Source organism: Uranotaenia lowii, chromosome 1 (genome assembly GCF_029784155.1).
Source record: "Uranotaenia lowii strain MFRU-FL chromosome 1, ASM2978415v1, whole genome shotgun sequence".
Lineage (NCBI taxonomy): Eukaryota > Metazoa > Arthropoda > Insecta > Diptera > Culicidae > Uranotaenia > Uranotaenia lowii.
In genome coordinates this window covers 163,343,710-163,368,790 of record NC_073691.1, presented here as the reverse complement: position 1 = coordinate 163,368,790, position 25,081 = coordinate 163,343,710, and the positions used below count along the sequence as shown (strand labels likewise).

Below are 25,081 nucleotides of genomic sequence, written 5' to 3'. Positions count from 1 at the left end.
ATATCTGTAAACTCACAGAGTTGTTAAGTAAGTTTTTGTCTCTGTAAGTAACAATCTTGGAAAGATTTTTTTTTCAATTGTGACAGATTTCGTATGCGTTTCGTATATTGATCTGGTTTTGTAAGTTTATTTTGGGTCATACTAAACAGCAAAACTTTTAGATGGCAATGCCTGGAAATCTTTAAAATGTGTTTCCTAAAAAATTTTAAAAAAAAACTCGTTCGTATAGAACAGTGGTTTTCAAAGTAATCCCTACCGCCCCCTTGGGGGCGTTCAGAGCTTTCAGGGGGGGCGATGAGTTCTATTTTGAAATTTGGGAAGCGTTGGAAGGACTCAGGTGGGCAGTGAGGTCGTAATTCACATTTTCACAAATCACAAAACAGCGAAGATAGAAAAAAAAACAACGAGTAAGTTCAATGCAAAACAATGAAATTACGTTACAGAACTAAACATCAGATTCAAGACTTAAGTATCTATAATTTTAGAGAGCTGCAAGTTAATTTTTGTTTCAGTATCACCATATTTTTTTTCGTAAAATGTATCCAAAAGATTTTTTAAATTAAATTTAAACTGTTCGTTTTTAGCAACACGCTCGTAAACTTTATGATGCCAAAATCGAGCGGAGTTTTGGTCACTTTTTTATTTTTAATTTTTATTTCAAATTAATCAAAATTGATGTTAAACATAATATTAGCATAAAATTTCTCAAATTCGTTCAATTATATTAGTTTTAAGCAGTAAAACATGAAAAAAATCATGTTTTTACTGTTTAAAACTATTATTTCTAGGCCAAATTTGAAAATTTAATGCTAATATTACGTTTTACATTAATTTTGATTAATTTGAAATGAAAATAAAAAATAAAACAGTGACCTAATAAAATCATCTTTTATGAATGTTGCCGAATACGAACGGTTTTGTTCGGATGTTTCCAAAATCGAAAGGGGTATTTAAATTTCCAATCGACTGATCCAGTTATGTTGAAAAAGTTACTAGGCGATTTCAGTCTCAAAAAATCGTAAAACGATGTTTATTTACAACATCCGACGTTTCTGCATATTTATTTTACCTTTATCAAGGAATAATAATTTTTCGATTCGATGACTTTTTCTTCAAGACAGTTTCAAAGATTCAAAAGGAGAACTGGCACCCCTGGCTCAAGCTGAAAGTGTTTTTTTAGTATCAGTTTTTATAAAGCCGATTTTCAGGTGTTAAATATGTGCTTTTGATAAATAATTTCATTTGGAGCGTTGCTGAAGTGTTTGTGCTACTGACGGTTATGGAGGTATAGGTAAAATTGTCGCAGATAACAGGTAATTTAAGAATTCTTATTTTTCGATTTTGCAATGGTTGTGTGATGACGCGTCAGTGCATGGTGGTTCTAAAACATTCCACTAGTGACATACAGATGTCACTAGTAGAGTTTTAAAAAGGTTCGCGTACTTTGTGCTACCGACATCTAGTGAGTAATTTTGTTTTTGTGCTAGCGCTATCTAGGGAATGATTTTTTAAAATGTGTTAGATATGTGATAAAAATGATAAAACTATTTGTTTTTCAAGATAAAGAGATTGAAACACATTTGTCATAAAACGCAAACAAAATTCAAAAATCGTTTATCCTGAATCAAGTTAACATAATTCTGTGCGCGCGTGTGTGTGTGTGTTAGCGTGGTGAAAATTGACGTGATTAGGTTCGTTCGGTCGTCGGTGTTAATAAATAAAGTGTATTAATGCTGCTGGAGCAAGAGAGCAACAATGGTGATTTCCTCCTCCGTTCAGTTGCTTGCGAAAAGTGTACATCAGGCAAGCGAGGCGCGATCGGATGCGTTTTTTCTTTCCTTTCTTTTCCTCTTTCTCTCCCCGTTTGCATAATGCATTAGAACGTTTTTGCTCGTTAGGTCGTTCTTGCTCTTCTCGTTTTAAACGCGTGAAAAACTTCGGTGAGTTGCACCGGCGCCAAGTGCATTATACGTGTATGACAATGTCACGTTAGGACGTTTTGCTCTGCTCATATTAAGCGCGCGATAAAATTGTGCATTGTAAGTGTATGGCAATGCCGCGTTAGGACGTTTTGCTCTCCTCGTCATAAACGCGCGGTAAAATTCGGTGAGTTGCACCGGTGCTAAGTACATTGTATGTGTATGACAATGCCACGTTAGGACGTATTTGCTCTAAATAAAAACGCGATGAACTCGATAGTGTGCGACGCGACGAACATTAAATATTTAACTTTGCTTTGATCACATCCCTTCCCAAAGGGAATCCAGATCTAATTTACCTTCCCCACTGACAAACCACCCTTCCTGTGACGACCGTGGAGATTTAGAGGTGTATTCGGTCTCTAGTAGCAACGGAAGTCGAACTAACAATCCTTCCCTTTCCCCGATGAACCGTAAGGACGTGGCCGGCGCCGTTATTGACCATATAAGATAAGGAACCTTCGAAACGTGTACACAGAAAATGGTAAGCTAATCCCAAGCCCCATTTATTTGGATCTATGTACAATTTTGATGGTTCTTGTCAATCACGGAGAAGCAACTACTGAAATGTACGGTTTATCTAAGCTCAAGCTCAAGCTCAAGCTCAAGACAGTTTCAAAGATTCAAAAAACATTCTAGACAATTAAAACGAAAAATTAGTATTCCTTGATAAAGGCAAAATAAGCATGCCGAAACGTCGGATGTAGTAACTAAACATCGTTTTATGATTTTTGAGACCGAAATCGCCGGGAAACTTTTTCAAGATTTTTTAAATTGTCACAGTTTCTGTATACGCTTTACATATTGATCTTGTTTTGTAAGATAATTTCGGGTTATGCTAAAAAAGATATATTTTCGATGGCAATGCTTGATAATCTTTTAATTGTATTGTCTCAAAAAACCTGCTAAACCGAAAAAACCTTCGAAAAAATCTGTGTAAAAAGGCGCCATCTGTGATTTAATGATATATTTTTTTGAAAGAAAATATGAAATAATTTTGTTAGGTAAGAGAATTTTTATTTTAAGTTTTCATTTGTCTTTATTTCAATCGATTCAAAGTTCAAAGGTGCCATTTGCCATGGGTAAACTTTTAATCTATTTGGTTATCACTAACATTTCCGGAATTCAGTTATAAGAATCAAATTTAAACTTAAAAACCCGTGAATGCAGCATAACTTTGAACAGGACTCAAATTCAGATATCAAGAAATAATTCTATTTTTTACGTTATTCACCGGCTTGGCAGTACCTATATGATTATAGAATTTTGCTTACCAAAATGTAAGATATATGAACTAATCAATTAGTTTAAGCAATTGCCCAGGAAACTTTACATAGAATACTGGATAGAAACAGTAGTCAAATCTAGTCTATAACTGTCATGAATGAAAGTTTGAAATTTATTTTATCGAGAAATAACTCTCTGCACTGTACTTTTTATGCTATTTCACCGAATTAACAGTAAATATTTTGTGAATAATAAAAGGCAATTTAATTACTGAAGAATTCTTGTTACGTATATCTAGATGTTATTACATAATTTTTAATTTCTTTTCAAATTTAAGTATTTGTCCAAGAAAATTTATATTTTTTAAATTCAGTCTTGAGTTTTGGAGAAATTTGACATTGAATGAATTTTGAGTTTTGTCTTGCTACAATTTATGGTTATGCGTTGGCATTTCGGTCTTCTCAAGTCAATTATAACAATTTTTAAATGTGCTTCATTGAACGTTTCAAATTGTACTACAATAAAATTTCAAAAGCTTATGGGTTTTCATCGATGCTTCTTAAGTTTTTTCATGAATTCGCTTTGCGGGGTTTGCTTGGTTTTATTTATTCTTTGTCATTTTTTACTTTTTACAAATTTACCAGTTTTTAGAAGAAAAAAATCTAAGCCATATATCAAGGTAGACCTAGCATTTGCCTTGCTCAATCTGATCATTTTTTTCCAATTTAAATCGTTTAAATTTTTATTTATTCAGCACTTTTTGTTTACTTCGGAAATTCCCGGGATATTTTTTAGTGTTTTCCGGGATTCGGGAATTCTCTTTTTTTCCTAGGCTAGGTAGGACACTCTAGCCAAATCTTCGAAATTTAGCATCGAAAACTCCTTAGCCATTATTTTTTCCAAGAAATTCAAACTTAAAAATAAGCGTCCGATGATTCCCGTCGTATTAACGATAAGAACCCAATCAATTAAAAGTCCCATAAAACAGGTACAAAAAGCTTTCTATGCCCCATCATTGATATGAAGTACGTTCTAGACTGCTACAAATTTAAATTCCTATTGACACTTTCAAGTTCCAAAGCAAGTCTTAATGATCTTCTTTCCAGCTTCCAGCGGCCTTTTAATTCAGCTTCCAGAAAATCGTAAAATGAGCAAAAACCCAAAAATTCTCTCTCTATCTCAATTCCACCCATGGCATCGGTTCATATCACTATCTCTTGATTATTTACTGTGTTCAGTTAATGTTGTGTAATGTAATGTAAAACTCGACATATTGCTCAATTGATTCTTTCCTACATTTCCTACATATATCGCATCGGAATGGTCACTCAAGTACCAAACTACTTATTGAAAAAAAAAAATTCCCGACTTGGGTATCGAACCCCGGCCTTCGTGATGAGATTGGAACACGCTCCCACAAGACCACGCTTAGATGTTATTCTAACTGTAACTAATACTTAAAGTGGTGATGTGATTTTGAAAGCACCTCAATGCACTTTTTGTGTCTTAATAAATCCCATTTTGAGCACTTTTGAGCCCTTTATGTGACTCAATGTCAGTCCCTTACAACGTACATATGAATCTGTTTTGCAACTTTCAAGTTAATAAATGAGTACATATAATTCACTAATGGGAATTGAGCAAAATAAATTCCGTTTTAAGCACTTTGGTGCCCTTTATGTGACTTAAGTCCCTTAAAACGTACATATACATCACTTTTGCAACTTTCAAGTTCATTAATGACTACATAAAGTTCACTCAAGGGAATTGGGGAGTTGATTCTCTTTGTAAGCCAACTTTCAAAGCCTTCATTCAAGTAAATATGTGACTTTTGATTGCTTGGGAATGACTTGAATTTGTAAAAATCTTAAAGGTTTAGTAACTTCAAACATAAAACAGCTAAGCAGTATAAAAATTTGATAGTTCTTGTTTATTGAGGCCTAAAGCCAAAGGTGACAAAATTGGCGATTTTAAGTTAATAATACCAAATCATTCTTCATATTTTAAACTATATTTAATGATTTTTGTTGTGTTTTTTTAAATTTTATCTACAAACTCTTACCACTGATCATACTGACAGGACACTTAGAACTAAAATTCGATCATTTTCTGGCTATTTATTTTCGTCAAATTTAGCAGGTTCGCAAAACCGACGGTAGGTGGCGAACCTACCATTTTTCCTATGCAAATGCCTTGTAGTAAAAATGTAGCTGCTTAGTCCGATTTTATCGTCTGAATTGCCTGGGATTTTGGCATTTCTTCAAATCGATCGATGTGCACTCTGGAATCGATATTGCGTACTGTTGGAAAAATGATCCAACAAACGAAATGGGGTGTCCAATTAGTATGGTCAGTGCTTTTACATTCGAAAGAGAAATACACATTTTTGAAAATGTATGGAAAATTGCCGAATACAACAACTTAAAAGCGTGTTTTCTCGAAATAAGCTCATACCTTTTTGGCTCCAAAGTCCTCAATTCATAGTCGAACTTTCAAAATTGTCAACGCGTGTTATAGCTCCGCAATCGCAAAACTTTTCGGAATTAAATTCTTAACTTGAAAACTACAAAGTATCGTTCGATTCGTCGGAACGACTTTAATCGAATTTGCTAGTTTTTTCTTGCATCTATTGGAATCTATTTCAAATAAAGGATTTCTGATTATAGTGTAGATCGAACGCTACAGAAAGTTTGTTTCGACTTATCAAAAGTAGATTTGAAAAATTCTGAGTGGATCAAGTTAAAAAATAAGCAAACTAAACTGAAATCAATTAAATAAATGATCTTTTATTTTCCGGAAAGCATAATCTCTTTTATATTATTTTTTTGTGATAGCATAAATTAATATAATTTACTACACACAAGACAAAACTTCTCAAACTTTTACTCGCTCAGCAAAACAGGGTTATCCATCTTTTGTGGCTCGAAACTTGAAAAATTCTACTCGACTTGTTCAAATAATGAGCAAACAAAAGTACACGGTTGATTGCTTGACAAACTTTCCGCATTTGCCAGCGAGTATGGCCCGGTTCCCAGAAGCGTTCCGGCTAGTTTGGTGGCAAAATTTCAATTTACAGTATCGCCCCAGTTTTTCTTTCCTTCCTTCTACTTTTTTTTTATATCATTAAGCAATTCTCAGCACGGCCGTCAAAAAGTGTGACATGGCAAAGCTCATTTTCGCGCCTGTCCCCGCAAAATCCTGATGGCCGTAGAACACATCGCGCCGCCGAAAAAAAAACGGTGGCCGGGAAAAGGATTCGAGAAAGTGAAGATAAATTGGGCTTGCTCGGGTAAAGGAGAAAAAACCTCGAGAACTTGCATTAAGTTGAATAAAAAAACAGAAACCGGTGGAGTTTAATTTAAATTTTGCTCGTAAAACAAATTCCTGATTAAATCTTCGCTCCGGCACAGGGTTATGGTTTGTCCTTTGCAGTGAATGAACGACAGATGATAAAAAAAATGTTGTGTTGACTCGAGTTATTCACGGCACTGAACCAGATTATCGTTTGGGTATCGCTCAAATACTAATTTATTATGTGTCCGGCAATGCAGGGATTGATCTAGTAGTTTATTTTTAAAGATCCCAATCAGTATAGATTCTTCAAATGGAGTTGCTGATTTCGGGATTGAGGGGTCTGAAAATTTGAATTTTCTTTTTTTTCCATTTTTAGGAAAGTAATTCAATTTTTAGATTAAAAATGCGTTAGACAAAAGTTTTAAAATTGATGCATAATAATTCCAATTATTATTCAAATTATGGTGGCTCCAGAGAGCACATTCATCGAACATGTGAATTTGGTTAAATATGTGTGTTTAAGGCCAACTTAAATGGATATAAAATGGATTTCTGACTGTTTGTGTGTTCCTTTTAGAATCGATTTGCGTGAAACTTGGCAGGCAAGGGTATTGAAGGCCGGAGAAGGTTCCTATTATGGTTTGAGACCCTCCCCCTCACCGGAACCATAAGACAAATGTTTGCATAAACCGATTTGGGTAGGTATGAGAAATATTTCTACGTTTATTTGAGACTCTTTCCTCTTTCCAGTTGAGAGATAGGAAGGGAGAAATGAGCCTTTTTTACAATTTTTTACATAGATCAAAATTAATTCAGCAGATTGAACCAAATTTGGCATGGATGGTGTGGCTTCTATACAATTTTTATTGCACATCTCAAGAACTATTAGAGTATTTGGCATGGAATGGTATTTGAGAACGAAAAAAGTTTCTATGGTACCACTTCCTCCTTCCAGTGGGAAGATAAGAAAAGATACTTTGAAAACTTCAAAAACTTGAATAGCAATCAAGCAAATTAAACTAAACTTAATATGGGAGAGCTTGTGATACGTGAAATGGTTATATGATTGTTTGAAATCCCTTCATTCTTCCATTGGGGATATCCAATTTTTTGTATAACTCAAGTACTTATCTAAGAAGTAGAACTAAATACCACATGGTGTGCAATAAAAAATTTGAGCACGAGAAATGGTTCTATTTTTTATTTGAGACACCAACCTTCTTCCAATAAGTGCTTACGAAGTGAGGAGAGGCGCTCATACAACTTTTATTCAGCATAAATCGAGCGTAAATCTTCATATCAAAGGTTGTTTGCGTACGAATAATTTAAGAGCCTTTTTCAGGGCGGAGCAGGAAAGGAGACAAGTTTTTTTGCCTTTCTTACAGAAAGGTATAGTTATCGGTCGATTTGGGAGATCCTTAATTTTGGGTCTTAGATATACCTTTATAGGTACCTATCGAATCAGCTCGACGAGTTCAGACGATGTCAGTGTATTTGTGTGTGCTGGTGTGATTTTTTGTAAACATTGTCCACGCGTTTTTGCGAAACTGGGAAGTACAATAAAAATGATTTTCGTCTTAAAAAATTTGATTTTTTTCCCTCTTCAATGTATAAAAGAAAGAAAAAAAAAACAAAATAGTTTGAAAAATAAATTTTCATAGTAATTATCATCAAATCATCACTCCAAAAACGTGTCAATATGGCTGGCTAGCCACAACCAGCAATCACTAAACTCAAGATTATCGTATATATGACGTCAAATTATACGTGACGTTATAGATACGCGCTTGCTATCTAAAAGTATGGACCTGTCGATGTGTCGAAGGGAGAACAGAGAGGCTTCACTCCCACTCAGGTTTTGATGTCATCCTGACAGAAACCGTATGGGAGGAAGAAGACAGTTAAAATTTTCCCGGCCAATGATTTTTTTTAATTTTTATGGATCAGTTTGATACCGATCCATTACAAAAATTTCGGAACCGAAGCCCCGAATTTGAATTATAAAATTGGTTTTCACCAAGGGGTACTACCCCGAAATTGATTTTTTTTTTTCAGGGATTTTCATCCTATTGGATGATAGGGAACCCGAAATTGATGAAGTCGTTGATGAGTACGTCATGCTCACACTGCATGGTACGGAAGCGATAGTAACTTCGCCAACATTATATTCAGGCACAGATTGCTCTGAGAAGGGGAAAACAACACGGGTACGCGGACGATGTATGTCCTCTCATCTTCTCACATGCCGTTCGTGCTTACGAAGCTTTTTCTTAAGCAGCAACGACAGGAGAGTATTTCGCCCGTGGAAGCAAATTAAATCTAATAAGACAAATGCTACTGAATCCTCTCGAGCTTTAAGCTCTCGGGCTTGTTTTTTTGTTCCCTTTTCTCTTCCTCTCTTCAGATCTAACGTTGCGTTGTTGTTGTTGGGGTTGGTGTCTTGCAAAAACGATGACTGCTTGGAGGTCGATCTGAACTTTCACTTGCTGAAGCCAATGGAAGATGACAACCAAACAGTAGCGCCACCAAGCCCTCCATAGTAGAGTTTGAAGCATTTGGGATTTTTTTTGGAACATGCATATAAAGCTAAAAAGCTAATAATCATTATTGACAAAGTTGAAGAAACAGAAAAAAACATTTTCGCCAGGTTGACCAAATACAAAAATGACAAAATCGACAAAATTGAAAAAATTTACTAAATAGACCAATTTGACAAAATTGACGAAATTGACAAACTTGACATAATTCATTGATTTGACAAAATTCACTTAGTTGAAAAAATCATAAAATTTGATGAAATTTATAAAATTGACAAAATCGAGAAAATTGGTCGATAAAATTCACTGAATTGACAAGATTGACAAAATTAACAAAATTGAAAAAATTGACAAAATTCACAAAATTGACAAAATTCACAAAATTGACAAAATTGACAAAATTGACAAAATTGACAAAATTGATAAAATTAACAACATTGACAAAAGAGATGACAAAATCGACAAAATTCACTAAATTGACAAAAGAGATGACAAAATCGACAAAATTCACTAAATTGACAAGATTGATAAAACTGACAAAATTGAAAAAAAATGGCTATATAACGATGACAAAATCGAAAAAATTCACTAAATTGACAAAATTGATAAAACTGACAAAAATCGACAAAATTGACAAAATTGACCAAATCGACCAAATTGACAAACTTGGCTTAATTCATTGATTTGACAAAATTCACTTAGCTGAAAAAATCATAACAATTGATAATATTTATAAAATTGAAAAAATCGAGAAAATTGGTAGAGTTGACAAAATTGACGATGAAAAAATCGACAAAATTCACTGAATTGAAAAAATTGACAAGATTGATAAAACTGACTAAAATCGACAAAATTGACAAAATTGACCAAAACGACCAAATTGTCAAAATTCACAAAATTGACAAAGACAAAATCGACAAAATTCACTTTATTTAAAAAATTGACAAAATTGACTGGCGAAATTTACAAAATTGACCCAATTGACCAAATTGACAAAATTGACAAGATTGACAAATTGACAAAATTGACAAAATTGAGAAAATTAGCCAAATTGACAATGACAAAATCGACAAAATGCACTTAATTGACAAAGCTGACAAAATCGACAAGATTGACAAATCTGAAAAAATTGACAGAATATTCAAATTTGAAAAAGTTGACAAAATCATGAAAATTGTTAAAATCGACAAAATCTAGAAAATTGGTTAAATTGACAAAATTTACTAACTAACAATGCTGACAAAATCATGAAAATTGATAAAATTGACACTATTGACAAAATGGAAAAAATGACCAAATTAACAAAATTAACGAAATAGACAAAATCAACAAAACAGAATAAAAATCTCAAAATAACAAAATTAAAAATACTACGCTTTCAAAATTTTCAATATTATTAATTTTCAAAATTTATTCTACAGATTTCCTACATTTTGGTATCGTATTTTACTCTAGCAATTGAAATTTTATCAAATAATTTTATCTATGTATTTGTTTCCTCTACTTCAGAGGTTGAATTATTTGAAATACATGGTCAGGTATCTTTTTTTAAATTGTATTCTTAATTTTTATACCCCTTCCATTTTGAAGATATCATATGCTGTAACTCCAAAAGGAGTAAATTGAGTTAGATTATAATGTCATAGAAACGGAATCATACATGATATTCCAGAATCTAGTTATTCAAAAATCTCCAATTAGTTGCAAATAAGGTTATTAATATGAAATTTATGATTATATAAAAATACTTTTATCCTAATAAAAACTTTGAATCTTTGTTTCCTAAATTCATTTTGGATTTATTGCGTATGAAATTCATTAATCATAATTCATAATTCATTTTGTTTTATATGTACCCAAATATAATTTACAGGCTGTAAGAAAGGCTACAATCCACTGTCAAGTGTATTAAATCGGGTTTTTTATTTTGTTTTAGTTGGCATTACTCGAACTTTATCAAACAAATGAAGCCAAATGTGGCATGTGACGTGTTTAAGATAAAAACTATGTTTTCTATGGAAATTCGTGAGCCCTTCCCACTTTGGAAGAGGGAGAAGGTGGAGAATCTTTACCAATGAAAGATTTTGGCATAATTTTAGAACACATGAAACTTACAAAAATAAAATAAAATAAAAATTTTAATTCTTGAATATCAAATTTAAAGATTGAATTTCACTAAATGAGATAAAATCATTCAGTTTTGAAATTCAAAATCTCAGCTGCAGTTCTTCTTTTAAAACAGCGTTGTTTTTGACTTATTATGATTATCATTCTGATTAAAAATTTAAATAATTATTACAAATTTCATTTATTTTTTCAAGGTGTAGCAAAGCACACCGGGTCAGCTAGTGTACTATAAAAAAGTGTAATTTCAGCGTTAAATGAAAAATTGCTTCTTAAAATTATGGTGGCTCCAGAGAGCATTTTTTGTATTAATACTTACATTTAAATAAGATAAATTATATTGTGTTTTTTTTAATTTATTTCATTCTACCTTTCTAGGTTCTTGTAGATAAGTTCTGTTTTCTTTACCCGGTTTCTTCAAATACTTGAACCAAGATACTTTCAACAATACTATGTATCTTTGAAGTTCTAGATTAAACAATGAGCAAAAATTTTCCTAAAAATATGAATAAGATTATGTTACGTACAGTTATAAGAAAATAAGTCATTTCGATCTTCAATTCTTAGTTCATAAACACCAAATTCGTATACCAATTTTGCAATTTTTGGGCTTGAGAACTTGGTTTTCGTCACGGTGGCGCACACCTTCTTCGTCCTTCGGTTTAGCTATCTTATTCCACCAGGTCTTCATTTGATTGATGTCTTTGACAACCTTTCCCTTTTCCTAGAGTCTCCTCTTCATGATTGCCCAGTATTCTCAATAGGGCGGAACTAGGGGAACATGTTGAGGTAGAATTGTTATACGTCTTTTGAGTGTCGAACACTGTCACGTTTTAGTGTATCGTTAGCTTAAATCTATAAATACTTCATAAGTAACTAAAATTTTCAGTAGTTTTACCCGACTTACAAGTTTCGAAACCCCAACCTTCCTTATTTTCCTTACAACAACTCTACATTTAACTGACTCACTCGTGCCACAATTCAGGTAAGTATAATTTAGGTGAATATCATTTTTTTAATTTAATTCAGCTTACAATAATGTTATTTCTTTTCTTTTTAAGATATTCCAATAAACTCAATCGCGAGGACATTCATGCTTCCGTACTTCCTGTTGACTTCGTGAATTCTAAACAATTGCTTTAAAGATTGTTTAGTATCATCATCATTCGATTTCAATCATCATTATAAAACTTAACACTCTGAGAAAAGCTTCAATGAATATTATCTTACCATTTTGAGGTACACTCAGGCAAATTCTTATTATAATTTTCTTAAGATGCGTCTTATAAACTGCTTTTTGGAGTGTAAAATAGTTTTTCATAAGAGTCTTATGAAATACTTTCACTTTTCAAACGATTTTCTATAGAAAAATAGAAGAAACGGCATTGTGAACAAATGTGTTGAAATGCTGCTGATTGTTGCCATGATGTTATTTCAAACAAGATAAGCAAGAAACAAAATTATTTGAAAATTATCTTGAATTAATTTTATTGTATGCGAAGTTTTCATTTCTCATTAGAATATCTTATGAAAATCAAAAATCCCTCATTGAAACCGGTGTTCATCCTTTGAGTTCATTTCCATCATAAGATAATCTTATGAAGTTCATTATTTTTTCTTATGGCGCCACTTCATAAGTGAATCTTATGGCATATTTTATAAGATTTTTCTGAGTGTACAATTTTGAACTGCTTGACTTTAGTTTTCTAATTATTGATCGATTAACAGGGCAGTTAGATTGGTTAAGGCTTTTCTGAAAAAACTGTACCCCTTCCTCTGCATAACATTCTTTAGCTGTAATGACAGCTTGCCAAATCTGACCAAAACATTACGGGATGATCGCAGGATCGAACGAACGGCAAAATTTGTTTTTGGGGACACTCTTTTTGGTATAGTTCCGACGTCAGTGTCTTATTTGTAACAACTTTGGTTTTTTTTTTGCCACAGCTGCAAATGCCCTGCCAAATCATAAATGTTCGTGCAAATTTGTCGGCAAAAACAAATTTAGTTTGGCTGGAAAATTTTCGACCTGGGATATGTCCGAAGTCAGCCTTGACGTAGGTTTCATCGTCCATCAGAAGACATCCGTAGAACTTAATCAGAACCTGGTAGTATAACTTCAGAGCAAGATTTTGGCCACACTTCTCTATTTTATGGTCCGATTTGGCTGTCTCTATACGACTTTTTTCTTCCCCGGAGTCGAATTCTCACCACGGTAATCGTCGTCTTCGAAATCTTACCACATAGTTTCTTTCAGGTCGACAGTTTCACTCCGACGATTGGCTTGATGCTTCCAAATCGTCGTCAATGTTTCTAATGTTTCGTCAATTTCAGCTGTTAAAGCTGTTAAAGACCACAATGGATTTTCCAAATAACTGCACAATTTTTACCTTCTTTCGGCTTCCATATTAATTGTTTACAAAGTACAGTCAATTTGGGCAATGTACAAAATTTATACGTGGCGCCAAGAACTTCCAAATCCGTCCACCAGGAGCACCAAAATATGAGCAAATGTTTGTTCCAATTCTAAATGAACATGCCACTTGTCAATGACTTTCTGACGCATAAGTTTTTATTCTGAGTTAATCTTTTGTTCAAAGATTCAAATATATTTATAGAAACTTTGAAATACACAAGAAATCTAAGCACACTTTTTTATATTGAGTTCTGATAAATCTGAATTTCATCAGAAGAATGGTACAATAAAGACTTAACCAAAGCATTTTTCGTATTGCTTTAATCTTACATCTCACATCTCTGAATTCTTTCTTTAACATGAACAAATTTTGCGTTTGCAAAATTTTTAATGTAATGGATGGTACATACAAACACTTCAATATGGTAACATTTGATAATCATTACTAAACTATGAAAAGATCTCTCGTTTATTTTTGTGATATGTTTACCCCGAAAACATTCCCAGATCCAGACAAAAAACGGAACCATTTCGTACTCCCCAAATCGACATCCATATCGCTCATCACTGACGGTCTATGAAAGCCCAAACGAGGAAGTGGTAACCCGACAATTTTCCGAAATGGCATATAAACCGGACAGCTTTATTTATGTTGTTTTAATATTTAAAATCGTCGGCTGAATGCTGAATACTGGAGAGCGAGGCTTGGAATCCGGTGAATGGTTCCCATGTTTTCATGCAAACCCTCGTCACCGGCAGCAGCAGTCTGGCCCAAGCTCTATCTCCCAACTATACTAATGGGGGCTGGGTACCGGCAGGAACCGACTTTGTATGCGTGAATTTTATTATTTTTTAAAATGTTTATTTTGCGCTGTTTTCGCAATTTCGCTAATGGTCTTTCGAATGCAAATGCGTCCTCTCCCCTTTCTTTTTTCGGGACGGAAAACCTTTTCGGAGCCTGTGCGAGCCAGCCGGGGGACCAAAAATATTACCCATTTTTCTGTCACTTCCCGGTTTCGCCGAGGAAAGGTGAAGGCTTTCGGCTATACCGTTGAAGGAGGTGAGCTTGCAAGTATGAAATTTGGAAAGAAATTCATAAGTTGCCAGTTTCGAATGTTTTTCTATGTATTTTTCTCAAGATGCAAACTATGTTTCCTCAACTAACAACCTAATGGAAACAACAGTAACACAAGCCAACAGAATTCACATTTTATCTAAGTGCACAGAATTTAAGAACTTATTTTGAAAAATTTTGAGGCACTGATTCCAAATATGCAAATATATTCAAAAACATTCTATCAGGTATATTTTTCGAGATAACTTATGGACATAGGTACACATTCATTTAAAAAATGTGTGCACTTTTTTGGAAAAATTATAGAACAGTGTAAGTTTAAATTTCGGGGACTAGATAAGATGAAAATTAATGTTGAAAAACATGCGAAAAAAAAATTGCCTTATCTCCCGGTAGGACTTGAACCCACATCTTGTGCCTCTCCGAGGCCCATGTATTAACATTCTACTACAGGATGAAAGTTATACTGGTCGAGTGTCGAAGAGTTTTTGAACATCCATTTTCATCTTATCTAGTCCATGAAATTTCAACTACCACAGTTGGATTCATTTTTCTACAAAAAAGGTTCGCTGACTGAATGTTTGAGTCAAGACCCATCTATGGGTCGCAGTTTAAAAATTATAGAACATTTTAATTTTTTTTTTTTGAAAAACCAAGAATTTAACTAAACGATCAACTTTCCCGAAAACGCGAGTGATTCTGAAGTCTGAGAAAAGCTATAGAACCTTTCTTTCTGTCAGTTTTTCCCAATTCTGCAAACTAGGAAATTTTTTAAAAATTTTAAAGAAGATTTAAAGCAAATGGAATCTTTGATACATTTCTTAAAGCATAAGGCATTCTTTATAGAGTGGAGGATAATACATAGATTCAGAAGCAGTTTTGAGTTTCCATGTTGGTTTATTAGTGTATCAGTTATTAAAGACCTATTTTATTGTAAACTGATCAATTTTGAATCTCCACACGCCAAATCACCAAAACTAGAGGTAATTGACAGAACGATTTGAACTCGGGACGCCAAAATCTTACAAAATCTGTTATTAGTACATAGGAACCTTGTGTAATTAAAACTTTTGCTTTCGAGAGAGATTGACAGCAGAAATAGAGTTTTCCATACAAACCTAAAATTTCAAATTTACTCATGTAAAAATTACTTCAAAATTGTGCAAAAAATCATGGATGAGTTTTGAACCAAAACCAAATTTTTTACATCCCAGGGTTTGAGAAATTCAAAAATGACCCCAAATCGATTCAGTCTATTAAGACATCTGGATCTGTATTTGTTTGAATCTGTCACAAATGTTTACTGTTTTTAGATAATAAGATTCCAGAGTTTACTCGAATATATTTTTTTGATTGCAGTTAAATTTTACCTCAAACAACAGTATTCCAAACCATATCCTTTGGATTTGCTTTCCGACAACGGCGACCGTTCCAATTACCGCTCTTTTAATCTCAAATTTTTCTCACGAATTCCTACGTATTGGAATTGTCCGTAAAATTTGCGCTCCACTAGAAAAATCCACTGTTTCCACTTCAATTAGCGTGAACCTTCATATTGGTTCGAATGTTTCGGATCGCTCCGAAAGCAAGCTGTTGCGAGAGAGCCACCGGTTGGCTTGCAATCTTTTCAACAATTTATGCAGCGAAAGTTGCAATTGAGCAAACAGTCCATGAATACTGATTGCGCGCGCGAGATAGTTCGTTAAGTGAATGGGAATCCGCCCAAGTGCCCGGAACGTGTAACCTGAAGCTGAAACTATGAACAGGTGTAGAGCGTGGCACTGGTTTTTGACTTAATTGGCTTTATGCTTTATGTTATGCTCTTAAAATGCCGAGTCAAGAGTAGCCGCCATCGTCATCCAATCAACAGGCAGCTGCAGCAGCTTAACATGAAATTCCAAATTTTTGTTTATCGTGCAGCAAGTGGATACTGCAAAAGGCATATTTACGAGCTGACACAGAGTGGACACTTATGCAGTAGCTTTTGGCATTGGATGCTTCTTGTGCAGGAGCAAACTTCATTAGACAGTGATGTTTATTAATAAAAATAGCGGAAAAATCGTTAAATGATAAAAATATAACTGACATAGATGGATTCTTCATGATAGCTCGAAATCAACTATTAGTGTTTCTATACCTTGATAGGTGGAAATATTTTCATTATATTGCTAAATTATATTGTAGTGGCTCCAGAGAGAAGTTCTTTGAAGCTGCTTACATTTTAATTAAAAAATACTGTTTCGTGTACGTTTTCCTGATTTAGATTTTTATACTGAAATACTAAAACATTATGGTTATAACATTAATTTTACAATCTTTTTTGCTGTTTGAAATTAAGACGGCTCCAGAGACTTCTCTTAGTAGAAATATGGATTTTGTTAAAGAAGGGTTTAATGAACGTGTGTCTTGGGTTAGTTGAAATAATTTGGAAAAAATTGCAATCATGAATATGTGATCGTAAAAAGTTATGTATTTCAATAATGGTGGCTCCATAGAGTACTTCTTTCAAGTAAAAATTACATAAATTAGACTTTATATGTTGCTTTTCAATTATAAGAGTTTTAATTGATTATATATTTTTTCATTCACTATTGTTTCAAAAAGTTTCGGTAAGCACGTTAAGATTGCTATACCCCGGTAATTTTTAATGTCAGACTTTTTCCCCGACTTGAAAATAGGTACAAGAAAAGACTCTTTCCATACTTGAAGAAAACACCGGATTTCAACGATGAGTTGAACAGAAGAAATAAGGGCATAATAAGTTCATTTGAAAGATTTTGTTAAAGTCAACTAATGCTTGTTATAAATTGAAATGGAGAGAAGCTACTGTGTGTGAAGAATTATAACGACTCAATGAAAGAAATTTCGGAAGGGTTTAGAAATTTCTGAAGGACACTTCATCGAGAAATATTTACCTAATGACAATTGAGAAGTATCATGAAGATTTGAAACATAGAATACCAAATTCCAAAAACTTAACAAAATAATTAAATTCAAATTGTATGGAGATAAAGATATAAGAGTTTAAGAATTCAAAACCTAAAATCAAGTTATATTCAGAACCACAACTCAGGGTCTCAAATCCAAATCATAATTTCAAATCAAGTTTTGAGAAATGAAATACCTACAAATTATATAAAAAAGTAAGATTCAGAGTTACAATCAGAGCCAAAGCAGGAATAGCGTCAAAGGTGTTTTTTTAAATTTAATATCTTCGAAACACAAAAAAAAAACGTTTTCATGAGATGTTCATGAATATGATTCTCATCAGAAAAAAAAAGTTGTAATCAAATTGTTATTCTTAATGCGACAAAAGTTTCATTAGGTGCCCTCAAAGCCAAAGGAGATTGGTGCAAAAATAACCATTTGAAACAAATATCAGAATAGAGATTAAATGTTTAAAACACAGAACCAGTTATCATTGAAAAAAAGTCAGATATGGAATCCAAATGAGTTAAGTATCATAAACAAAGGTCCTGATTTCACAAAATTCAGAAAAACTTATTCATATATTCATGTTTAAAGATTCCCTCAACAATATTAGCAACTGAACTATGAGATCGTTTTCATGATAAAAATGACGCGATAATGATCTTTTTAAATATGATATGCTGAATTCAGGATATTTACTTCAGTAGAGGTGTAATTTAGGATGAATCAGTTGATAATGGTTCAATTCGAATTTCAAGTCTTAGATAGAAATTGGGATGGAAATTCAATAAAGAAACTCAGTACTGTCGATAGCTCCATTTAAAGCAACTATTTACAGTTTTTTTTTACAGAATTTATTTTCAATAAAGCAAGGGAAAAGGGTCGAAATGATATTCAACCAAAGGTTTGTTTTTATTTATTTTATTTATTTACTATTTCCATGAACTTTCGTTTAGTAGAGCCAGTAAATTCTCTTTGAATCCTTTTTTTAAATTTAACTTAATACGCGTCGGGAGCTGGTTCCAATTTTTTTTATACTTCTAATTATGAAAGAATTACCATAGTACAATGATGAATGATGTGGGCAAGGTGGCCGAAAAAATTCTGTGTTTTGACGAAAGAAAATCTGTTTTCTGTGATTTTACCCTAAAATTCTGTGACAGTTTTCTGTGATGCTTTAACCATTAATTTCATTCAAAAGTCATGTCAAATTTCGTCTTTTTTACATTTAACTAAAAAAAATCAATTAACATTACCAGTTTTCTAATATTTTTCCAATTCAAAGATAATTATCCAAAATTTATCTGAGCATAAAAACATAAATTTTGAAACATCGTCCAAAACTTTAAAATTCTGTGAAATCTTTGAATATTTCAAAATTCAGTGATCTGTGACACAGATTCTATGATGAAAATTGGCTCAAAATTCTGTGAAATTATAGATTTTTCTGTGATTTCGGCAACTTTGGATGTGGGAAGAGAAAATTGGAAGAGCGCTAACTACGTAAGGGAGTTAGAAAAGAATATAAATATGGAGGTAAATTGATTATTTTAAAAATCATCATACAATTGCGAAAGTGGTGAAAATTTGCATAACTACAACCAAGGAGATGCTTTTGAAGAAAAGTTACACTAAAAAAACGGTTCAGACCGTAGACATATCTTACACAAGCGTTTAACGCTATTTTGATGCGATTCAAATGATATACATCCGCGTTGGAGAACGTAAAACAGTTATAAGTAAAGTGAGGTAGAAGGAAGGTTTTGAACAGTTTGAGTTTCGTGGTGGAATCTAAGTGTCTAGTGAAGTGGTTTTCTAAGTGGTCCCTACCGCCCCCTTGGGGGCGTTTAGAGCTTGCAAGGGGGCGGTGGCTAAATTTTGGAATTTGGGTGGCGTTGGAAGGCTCAAGGGGGCGGTGGGGTCACATTTTCATAAATCACGAAACAACGTAGATTTGAAAAATCCATGATTAAGATCGATGCAAAACAATAAAATTAAGTCACATAACTAAACAGCAGGTTCAAGACTAAAATATCTATAATTTCACAAAGCTGCAGGAAAATTTTTGATCCAGTATCACGATAATTTTGTTTTTCTTAAAAATGTATCTAAAAGATTCTTTTCAAATTACCAAAGATTTTGTATATGCTCTACATGTTGATCTCGTTTTGTAACAGTATTTTAAGATAGGTATATCCAAAAAGATTAATTTTAGATGGTAATGCTTGATAATTTTTAAAATATATTGTGTCAAAAAATATGTTTAGCAGAAAAAACCTTCGAAAAAATCAGCGTAAAAAGGTGTCATCTGTGATTTAGTGATAGGTTTTTTTTTGGGAACAAAATATGAACCATTTTTTAAGGTAAGCGAATTTTTATTTTAGGTGCTTCATCTTTACTATAATCCATTCAAAAATAAATTGCGCCATATGTCACCGATAAACTTATAGTCTATTCGGTAATCCCTAACATTGTCGGGCTTTAGTTTTTAAAATATTATTTTAACTTTAAGGTCCCTGAATGCTGCAAAACTTTGAACAGGACTCAAATCGAGGCGAATAATACTATTTTTTACGTTATTTTGCCGGCTTGACAGTAATTAATTAGTATTCAATAGTTCAAATCAATGCAATGGTGAACATAGTAGAATTTTGAATTACCAAATTTAAGATATGTGATTTGATAATAAAAAGTTTAAGTAATTGTCCAAAAAACTATCCATAGAATCAAATGTTTACTGGAGGTTTAAATCAATATGAGGCCCTTGGAGTCAAAAGGGCATAAGGTAAGGTTTGCCGATTGCCCGCATATTTCACTGAATTATTGAGGAAAGTCTGGTCCGGGCCGGTTGCCCGGATTTTGCTCGTAATTATTATCTTTATTTGTAAAGTCTTACAAAACCCCAAATTGCATTTTTAAGATTTTTCATTTTTACGTCCAATAAGAAGTTTTTTGTAGCAATCCAAACGACTATGACTTATGTTTTGGAAGCCAGAAATACGTTTTAAAAATTTCCGGCGTGGTTGGATGGGAAAAAATATTCCGGTCCGGTATTTTTCCGGTCCGGATATGTCCGATATAAATTTTGGCAACCTTAGTATAAGTGCATCAAATTTATTTCGAGAAAACATGCTTTTTAGTAGTTATGTTTGGTCATTTTTCATTTCGAAAATTTTTCTTTTCAACGAAATAGTACGTATATAAAGAAAAATTTTAAAATCTGAAAAATCACGAAATATAGTTTGAATCATAAGGAATCGTTTGACATTATTAAATTTAAATCGACCATTTCTACAATACCTTCTATACCTTAGGCTTTTAGGGCCCTTATAAATTTGAATGAATTTTGAGTTAAGTCTTACAACAACGTTAAGCCAAAAGCTTATGGTTTTTCGACAATCCAGATTTCATTTTTTTTATAAATATTTTCTTAAAATTTCCCCAGGGGGCGTTGAGCTCGAAAATTTTGCAAAAGGGGGCGGTGAGTGAGAAAAGTTTGAAAATCACTGGTTTTGTGCTTATGTTCAGTCTTTATAAAGTAGAATTGATTTTTGAGTCTGCTGTTTTATCTGTGAATTCCAACAGAGAGTTTTTCCGAATATGACTCCTAGATTGTTGACTTTATCAGTTAATTTAATTTCTTCATTATATAAGAATAGAACGGGAAACCCCAAATCTAACTTACTTTTTGAAAAGAAAATGGAATTAGTTTTTGATTAATTTATCGGTAAAAGGTTGTTAGCGGATCACTCAGAAAGCTTCGATAGATCATTGTTCACTTTGTTAGCTACCAATAAACGATCATATTCACCAGTATTGCAAAAGTATATTTGAACATCATCTGCAAACATGTGGACTTGACAAAAATCTAAGACCAATGGAAGATCGCTGATAAACATTGAAAATAAAAGAGGTCCCAAAATCGATCCTTGCGGAACACCAGATGTGATTGTTGAAAATTTCGATAATGTATCAGCATAGAAAACATTTTGTTTTCATTCATAAAGATAGGATTTTATAAGATTTGCGGCAGATGAACTGATGTCATAGTAAGATAATCATTTACGCTACAGTTTTGAGTGAGCTTTCAAAAAATCTATTAGTGACATGGTTGCCACTCCTTTCTTGTCGATGCATCTAGCAATATCGTCGTGAACTTTAACTAAGGCTGTTTCTGTAGGGGAGAGTGGGGATAAGTGATCCCCTTTTCTTATTTTCACCATATTTTTTGGAAAAATTTAGCAACTCGCCGTCTTTTACATTTTCTAACAGCTTGTAACTTCTAGTTTCTATGCTCCAAAAATTAGAACGATACTTGAACCCGTTGATGAACTAGAAGCATTTTTGTGGGAGTAAAAAAATTGCGATTTTCCTGAAGTTAGGGGAGACATGATCCCCTATTGAAGGAGACTTGATCTTTTATTCTTTTATACTGTTATGTGCGCGAAAATCAGCCGCAAGTTTGACAAATCACTACCGTTTCTTTTTTCAGGTATGGGTATTATTTTAGCAGTTTTCCAAAGAGTGGGAAATGTAGAAGTGAGAATAATTTAGTTGAAGAGAAGTAATACGATTGGAAGGATTTCAGGAAGAATAATTTTAATAATTTTGATAGGAATATCGTCAAGTCCAATAGCATTTGGTTTTAGAGAAAACACTGATTCGATTATTTCATAAGCGTGTATAGTTTTGAACGGAAACCCTGAATTTTTGAACGTAGAGTGAACAGGTTCCGAGTCAATTCGGGTGAAGTTAGAACAGAAGTAGGAGTTGATTTCGTCGGGATCATGATTACAAGACACATAGTGCTCGGGACTCTTAGTCAATCCCATATTCTTCAAGTTTTGCCAGAGAGTTTTAGGCGAGAGATCAAAGTTATTCTTTTTCCTATCAATGTCGTTTTTTGCTACTCGAATAAGCAGATTGACTTTGTTTCTTAACTGCTTAAATTTAGATCTATTAGAAGAACTCGTGTTACGCTTCTAAGTTTCATAGGCCGGATTTCTATTAGTTATAGCCAATTCAATGTCTCGATTAAACCAGTTATTTTTCTAACTTTTCCTTAACTTCATTGGAAAAAAAGATTGATGAACATTAAGCAGTGTTTGATTAAGTTTATATAGAAACAAGTCCATCAATAGGGGAGGATGGGGATACTTGATCCCCTTTTCTTATTTTCATCATATCTTTTTGAGAAAATTTAGCAGCTCACCGCCTTTTGCATTTTCTGACAGCGTGTAATTTCAAGTTAATATGCCCCAAAAGTACGAAAGATATATGAACTCGTAGATAAGCTAGAATCCTTTTCGTGAGACTAAAAAAATTGAGATATTTTTTAAGTTACAGGAGACTTGATCCTTTACTAAAGGAGACTTGATCCCTTATTCTGGGTGCCCTGACGCTAGGCAAAAATCTAATAAAATCCAGAGATAAAAGGTCCGTTGACTATTTCTTACTATATAAGTTCTTATTTCATAGTTTGTAAGTATCAGACAAAGAGAATGATAAAAGTTTGCCTTCTACCCTATAGTCATTGCATACTTGAAGGCGCAATTTTCTAGTTTTTGAATAAATGCAGTATTATTAGCCCCTTTAAAAAAAAAACCCGATAAACATTATTTGTTGGCCAGATTTTAGTAATTTAATGATAACCAATGATCACGATCCATTTAGATGAAAAATACATCTTTTTGAACTCTAGGATCAATTATATCCATATATTACATTTTAAAAAACTTCATCTTAGAAAAAAAAATGAGAATTAACTATTGCTTTAAAAATACGGCATAATGCAGTTCATACTATACTCTAAGGGTACGAACACAGTGAGCGCGAAGCGAACTGCGAAGCGGAATATTCATTCACCGGATGAATTTCGCAAGTTCGTTTTTGAAGGCCGGCCACAGTGCACGCGAATTGCGAAGCGGTTCAACACTGAAAAAAATCTTCTATGTCTTGCAAAAACTATTCACACGTGAAAAAATCTTTGCAAATTTATTTGCAGAATCAAAACTGTGAGCGGGGATTACGCGCGCGCGCAAAAAAAAAACAGTCCACGTTAATTCCGCAAAACCAAGATGGAGGCTTCAGCCTAACATCAAAATGCTTTAAATGACTGAAAATCGTATAAAACACCCATAATGAGGGTATTAGGTGAAAGGAATCAATTTGTAGAAGTCGAATTTTGCAGTCTGACGCTATGAAACGCCATCTTAAAATCCAATTCGGCGGCTTCCGCTCAACTTTAAAATATTTCAAATGACAGAAAATTGCATGAAAAAAAATCTACCAAAACTATGACAAAAATATAACAAAATTATGAGAGAAATTATACAATATTATGACAACATACACACTTAATCTTTTCTCCTGTGGTCGGAACGATTTTGTCCTGTATTTTCAACAGCTGAAATTACAGGACGATTTCAGGACAGCAAAACAGCTCAGGAAAACACCTGTCAAATTGTCCTGTAGGCTCGCAACGGCTTTCTCCTGTGATTTGTTGAAAGTTTTCGGACTATCCTGTAGGCTCAGGACTGTCTTCTTTCGATGTTTACATTGAAATTGGAACTGAATTATGCAGAAAAGTAAAAAAAATAATATTTTTCAAATCAATATACTTTTATTATTCTTAATAAGAAGCAGTTAATTAAAAGCTTTGTTAATAAAATAACGACGCCGTTGCTGGTCTTGGCACGTTTAAGCATTCATATATTTTGCCTGAAAACAAATAATGGAAAAATGTCAATTCTCAGTCATTTAGGGTTCATTTTTAAAAACTTACCAGCTCAACCACATGTTTGACGGTGGCATCATGCCACGAACTGGGCCGCGAGTTGAACGATTCCAGCACCATTCGTCGGGCAGTTGATTTTTTTTGGTATATAACTGCGCTGGAGGATCCTTCGGAAAGAACTGTTCCTCCAGCACGGACTCCAGCAACTCCCCTTTTTCGGGAGGACGGCTATAAACACATGACGTACGTTGTGTATAGAAGAAAGGAGACAAATTGAAATCATTGTTAAATGTAAATAGTTTAAAACAAAAGCCACATACTTTCACTTCCACGATGAAACCGACAGCGAGCAAATGAAGTCTTAAAAAAACACATTTCGAAACCACCACAACTGTCAATTTAGCAACGTCGCGAGATACAGGACACTTCTACCCTGAATTTGTTCGTTTTCCTGAACACTCGAAAGGGCACTCCCTTCGAATTTCAGGATAAAGGGTTTGTCGCGTGATTCGGTTAGCTATCTACCCGCGGTCCAGGAAAACATTTGTTTTTGACAGTTCCAAGTGTCATTTTGGGCTGTTTTCCTGTAATTCAAAGAATCATGGTCCCGAGCGGAATAATTGCAATCTTAGTGTGTAAATTACGAAACGCTGACAAAACTTTGAGAAAAATATGGCAAAGGTGATAAAAATATTACAAAAATATTAGAAAAATATACCAAAACTTTGATAAATGTGACATTAAAATGGTAAAGCCATGACC

General features: G+C 33.5%; 1 long non-coding RNA gene across 1 annotated transcript; it reads right to left on the bottom strand.

Annotated features, from left to right (window-relative positions):
• Positions 1-24,231: 24,231 nt before the first annotated feature.
• Positions 24,232-24,768, bottom strand: LOC129749084 (uncharacterized). Its single transcript, XR_008737920.1, has 3 exons — positions 24,640-24,768; positions 24,368-24,547; positions 24,232-24,303 (listed from the first exon to the last, which is right to left on the bottom strand). It is a non-coding gene; the product is annotated as an uncharacterized LOC129749084 (long non-coding RNA).
• Between the last annotated feature and the right edge of the window lie 313 nt (positions 24,769-25,081).